Here is a 6,816-nt window from a genome sequence, read left to right as displayed (position 1 = left end):
ATTTTTCAAAATTTGTTAACAATATATATCAAATTTTAAAAAAATACAGTATTAATGAAAACTGAAAATTTATATTTTATAACTAGTATTCTGTGTTTATTGAAACTTACAATCAGTTATTTTTTGAGATTAATATCAAATACTTAGCATAATATTTAACATTTAAATTAATTATCTTGAAATTAATATTATAAATATATAATTTATGTTATAAAATATTAATTTCAGGTTATTTGCTATCAAATGCTACTAATGGTCTCGAAATGTCTGATTTTATATATAGAAAATGTTTTATTTGTTTTTTTATTTTTAAAAAAAAAAATTATGTTTTCTATTTAAATGAAATTGATTTTTATATGATATTTATAAGTCAACCTATAATACTAGTCAATAAAAAAAATTTTAAAAAGTTAATAAATTATTGATGGAATGTAAGGGAAACAAGTAATGGATATCAAAATTTATAGGCAAATGAATCGATAATTAATGAATTGATAAAAAACATAATTAAAAAWATATATATATATATATAATTAATTATTGATAATTAATAATTAAAGTAAATATTTAAATTTATATATTTACAAAATAATGTTATAGTTAAAATTTTTGAAAATTTTAAAATAAAAATTGTAAATATATATATATATAATTAATCTTATAACATAAATAATTATAATAATATTATTATTATGTAAATGAAAATCAATTAACATTATTTAAAATATATGATTGTATTTTTAATACAAAATGTGTAAAACTATTTGAAAWATATATATATATATAAATTAATGAAAAACAATATAAAACTAAATATTTCCATTAAATTTTAAGTCATAATATTTTAAGTATTATTATAAATTTATATTAAATTAAATACTGTAAATTATTAACTATGTTACTGTTTTTTAAAGTAACTAAATTATGTATTTTTAAGTTATAATAATTATTAAGCAGTATATAATTTATCCATTCATAAACCAATTTTTAACTTTAAATTATTTTGTCTCAATTTTTTTATAAATGTAACTAATTTATGTTATTAATTGAATTTTATTGAAAATAAAACTAAGTTTAATATAATTTGAATAACTTTATTTAAAGAGACGCTAATTTTTATTAATATTTTTAATAAAGTAATAATAATTATTTTTTAAAAAATAATTTATAAAACATTATGAATATGTAAGTTATGTTTTAAATTATCAACATTTTTATATAGAAGATAAACATCTTAAAGATTATATATAATAACAATTGGATTGAATCCAAAATATCTAATATAATATAAGTTTAAATACAACACATAAACTAATAATAACAATACCGTAAGTGTTTGGCTCAAGTTTGATGCCTTACAACTAATAAGAAAATCACATTCAGATATATTAATCTAAATATTATAACACATATTTAATTTGAAAAAAGTGAATACAAACAATATATATATATATATATATATATATATATAAGTATATTATAACTATAAGAATATCACAAAACACCAGAATATTCTTTATATATAATATATATTCATATAATATATACATATATTATATACATACTGTATATATATATATGCCTACAAAAAAATTATCGCATTAAATATTAATTCTCGTAATACATAGTGTTTAAGGGTTAGACTCTTATGTGCCAATTGTGTCGTGAAAGCTATACACTACTATAGGGACAGTGATTTTTTTTGCTTACACTATCAATACTACTACCAGTGTTAGTATTTATACACAGTATATATCGTGTGTGTGTGTGTGATGTTTATAGCAGCAGAAAAAATTGCTGTCTCTTTTCATTAAAGATTTTTTTCTATTATCTAATATATCTATATATTAAATATATATATAAACACTAAATCTTGTCGTTCATCTCAAACCAATTCATATCTTTACAACAAATATTATATAACATTATATTATATATATAAAAATGACACAAAACTTTTATCTCTACTATTTCCTGCTTTTCCATTGTATTACACTTATTATCTCTAAACCATCTCCTCTAACCATCTTTTTTACTTATCTTTTTACATGTCGTTCCCTAACATACACACACATACACGTCGGTCAGTGCTTGAAATGACTACAGACATGACTTTTGCGCCAACTTTGAAGACCCGAGAGACCCGAACTTTGTTTGTATTGTTAGTACTGTATTATTCATACGAGTAATAATTATTTTCTCGTTTTTATTTTGTTTTATTATTTATTTGTCTATTTTCATGTCGTATGTCTCTACTTATTGTGTGTTTGTTATTATACTATTACTGACATTTTTTCCCCTTATTGTTTTCGGACACCAAATGATAGAGTGTTACAGTGTTTTGCTTTTGTGTGTGTGTATTATAGATCACTAAATCAATGGATATAAGATACAGAAAACAAAATAACAAACAAAAATCTAAAACAATATATTTATAATACTTGCAAAAAAATCACTTTTACTTTAAGCATAGAGAGAAAGTAAGAGAGAAGAGAGAGAGAGAGAGAGAGAGAGAGAGARATGACTATTTATTTTTGGTTCACTTATTTTATCAAATAGTTTGGCGTTTATTTTTGTTTAGTGTTTTGCTGTTTAGTTTAGTTTTTATTTTATTTATTATTTTGTGTGTGACAAACAATTTTTGTTTAGAAAAGCGTTTATTTTTATGTTTGTCTGTCCATCACTTTTAACTCATTGTATACTGTATTGTCTGTACAGTATTTATCTATCATATATATATATATATATATATATATATATATATATATCTGACCCAAATTCATGATTAATTCATTTTGTCCGACCATTTAAGTGCCCATTGATTTGATTTAGTGTGACTAAACAGATCAATTTATTTTTATATTTGTATAAATATATTATTAATCTTATTGTTATTATTTGTTTGAGGGATGGACTGGGTTTAGGCCATAAAAGAGTTAATGGCTGGTTGTTATTTAGGGTCGGGGATCACACATATCAATGGTGTCAATGGTTGACAATTCAGGTAATTATCGGACTAATAGATTAATGCAACTATTAGTTCGCACACATATAACAATAAAAATAAAACAAATAAATAGATATAACTTAAACAAATACTCCCATTAAATACACAAACATATATAATATATTGATATAATAAATATAACTAACTATACATACATTATTCATACAACTATCGATTGCTGGTGAGCTTAAGTAAGGTATCTGTGTTTCAGGGGATTAAAGTATTTACCAATAAGTTATTGACACACAATAACTGACACAATATTTTTCATCGACGATATGGTTTTATCACTGGTAAGTGTGTAAAAAAAATAAAGAAATATATATATACAAGTGATTTATGATTTTTTCTCGTCAAAAAATGAGAGACTTTTTTCAATTAATTTAATGTCTCATCTCATCTCTCTCTCTCTCTCTCTCTCTCTCTCTCTCTCTCTCTCTCTCTCTCTCTCTCTCTGAAAGTCGATATCACAAAAAAAGAAAAATTAATTTTTAAACTTACTTTCAATGAAAAAAAATTATCCAAAAAATTGGATGCAGTTTATAGTAGTTGAGTGGGATATGAAAGCTAATAAAATATATAACAATTTTGATAGTTTGATATAACAAAAGTTTTTCCACTAAAAACTTCTATATATATAMTRTAATAGTAACTCCTTTGAGAATTGAAAATTCATTGATAGTTTAAAATTTTTTGCTTTTTATTTTATATATACAATATATACTGTATATATATATATATATATATATATATATATATATAAAATAGTTTTCCTATTATTATCAACAAAATTATTGGGCCGATATTGGCTATTCATCTTAAAAAGTTTTTATTTATTATTTTGACTTTATTTTTATTTATTTGCTTCAATTTTTGTTTAAACCATTTTATATATATGTGTGTGTGTGTGTCTGTGAAACAGTAGCACTGGTATAGCGATATACACAGAGGATTGATGTGGACATACATAATGGGAATAAATGTGCTGCAAATTTGTAATCACATCACCACTGATTTTATAGATCTCTCTCTCTTTCTCTCTCTCTCTCTCTCTCTCTCTCACACACACACTCACTCACTCACTCACTCACAGTCACTCACTCGCCCACACACACACTGACTTCACTTTCTTCCTCCCCAATCGTTTTTGAAAGTCTTAGATATCCAACTGATGATACCATCAGTAGTAGTACATCAATGGTATAAAAATTGATGTGATTTATAGAAAAACTTATTTTTATCTCTCTTTTTTTAAAGACCGACTTTTTTTTGTTGCCTAACTTTCTTTCCTCTCTTTATTTTTTTTAACTGAAATTCTATCAAAAACATCGACACTTTATATATATATATATAGTATTGAACACAGAGTTTTCACACCATTTTATGCCAGAGAGRACTGTTGTTTATGCCATACAAACCCCTCTCCGATTTGCTTTACACTCCAATTCCTTATGATTGTCACAAACAAAAATAAAAATTTATTATTATTTTTTTCTGTTGAGATTTATTGAAAGCCTATGAGATATGTATTTATAAAGTTTTATGTATGTATGTGTTGTCTGTCATACAGATAACTGTGTGCTGAATATGGATTGATAGCATCAAAACTGTCATCGATATAGATATATAATATTATTTGTTATACTCGTTTGACTTTCACTACACATACCCACACACACACACACACACCATAACTATGTGTGGGGAAAGGGATGTCGATCTCGACAAAGATCTTTGTGCAAAACAAAATACATATAAATATTAAGCTATTTTATTGTCTATTACAGTGAGAAAGATAGAGAGAAAAAATATTTATATCCGTTTATATATCTGTATATATATATATATATATATATATATTATATATATCTATGTGTGTGCGGTATGTTATTTAGGGTACAAACAGAATATTCTTTATCTATTTTTTTATTTTACTGATAGAATATTCTGTGCCATATCTCCCGGTGTACTAAAAATTTAGTGAATCACCAGCCGATGCTTATATATAAATTTATATATATATATATGGTTTTAATATTTAAAGGGCAACCCTACTATTGGGAATCAATGAGCTTTTAGTGGCACTAAACACATATAGAATGAAACATTTATTGAAAAAAACTAAACAATATATAGCACACAAACAAACTGGTAAAAGCATAATCTATAAACAATTCAATATATCATAGAAAATGGATATATTAGTATTATATATATAATATATAAAACAAATAAAACAATAACAAAATCAAAAATAGATATATTTTATTAATGTAATATATTTATATATATATTATGTAAGTGAATAATAAAAATACCAGACAAAACACAAACAAAATATTTTATAGTAATAATAATAATAATAGAGAAATCAAAATAATAGCCATATATTTCATATGAAAATAAGTAGTGACCAAAACAATACATATAAAAACAATAAATTTATTTGAAAGGGTAGTTCACATAAATGGGATAATTCTGTAGTATTTTAAACAGGAAAACACATATTCAATGTGAATGTCTATAATATTGAAATTTTATTTATTATACAAATCATCATTTTTTTAAAGCGACCACAATTTTATATGAATTGCTTTTTGTTGCTGTTTTTTAATGACAAAAACATATATCAAATCTATTGTTGTTAAAGAATCTAATGATRGTTATATAGATTTATAAACATGAATAATATAATAACACTTATAGCACACACACACACACACATACTGTATGAATCATATATATATCAAAGATTGATACTTATAATCATATAAAAGTTTAGATTTTAATTACAATAATTGTTTTTGTTGTAATTATTGTTATATTAAATTATATTTATAAGCTTTGATTTTGTACCATAAGCTGATTGTCTGGAGACCAGTCTATACAGGAGTCCAGACATTGTAAGTGAGTATTGATTTTAGGATTTAAGTTATAATAATAATAATAATACTTTAATACTATGTCCAGAATTAAGTAAGTAATCTAGAGTTTTCATAATAAATTCTAAGTTATTTTTATTATTATTATTATAAAACTTATAATACAATTAATCATTTTTGTAATCTATGTTTATTTTTATCATCTATTTTATAAATCTAAAAATAATTTATAAGTTATATTTAAAATCTAATATATGATAATTTATATTATTGTAATATAATATTAAATTATTTAAATTTATTATTACCACTTAATAGTTGTTTACTACAGTATATTAATAAGTACAGTATATAAACATATTAATTAAAAAAATATTTTTTTTATAAACATTTGTTTATTTTATAATTATATAACTTATAGTAATTATATATTATAATTTACATAAATAAAACATATATTATAAATAATATTTTTCTAAGTATTTTTTAAAGAGTGCTAAATTTATATATATTTTTTGTTTTATTATTAATTTAACAAATATTTAAATTAATTTAAAATGCACAGTCAGTTACAGTACATACAGTAAATACCGACAACAGCATCACTTTTTCTTATATATTATACAACTATTATCTATACAGTATATCAAAAGTAATCAATAATTTTTAATTTATTTTGTTTAGTATTAAATAATTAATTACTAGTTTACTAATATCATAGTAGAGTATATTCCATAAAAAGCTCATATATATGGATGTATATAATTTATATATCAGTATATTATTATATAAATAGATAGTTATAAATAAATTATTTTTCAATATAAAGTTTAATTTTTTAAGATTATTAAATATTTAATTTTTAGATCTTTTGATAAGATTAATCTATTTGAATTATATTTAAAATATTTATAAATTGAATATTGA

Source organism: Oppia nitens, unplaced genomic scaffold, assembly GCF_028296485.1.
Source record: "Oppia nitens isolate AA-2021 unplaced genomic scaffold, nextdenovo-longstitch-racon4-pilon3 scaffold10_pilon_pilon_pilon, whole genome shotgun sequence".
In the NCBI taxonomy this organism is placed as follows: Eukaryota; Metazoa; Arthropoda; class Arachnida; order Sarcoptiformes; family Oppiidae; genus Oppia; species Oppia nitens.
This window is presented reverse-complemented; position numbering follows the sequence as displayed.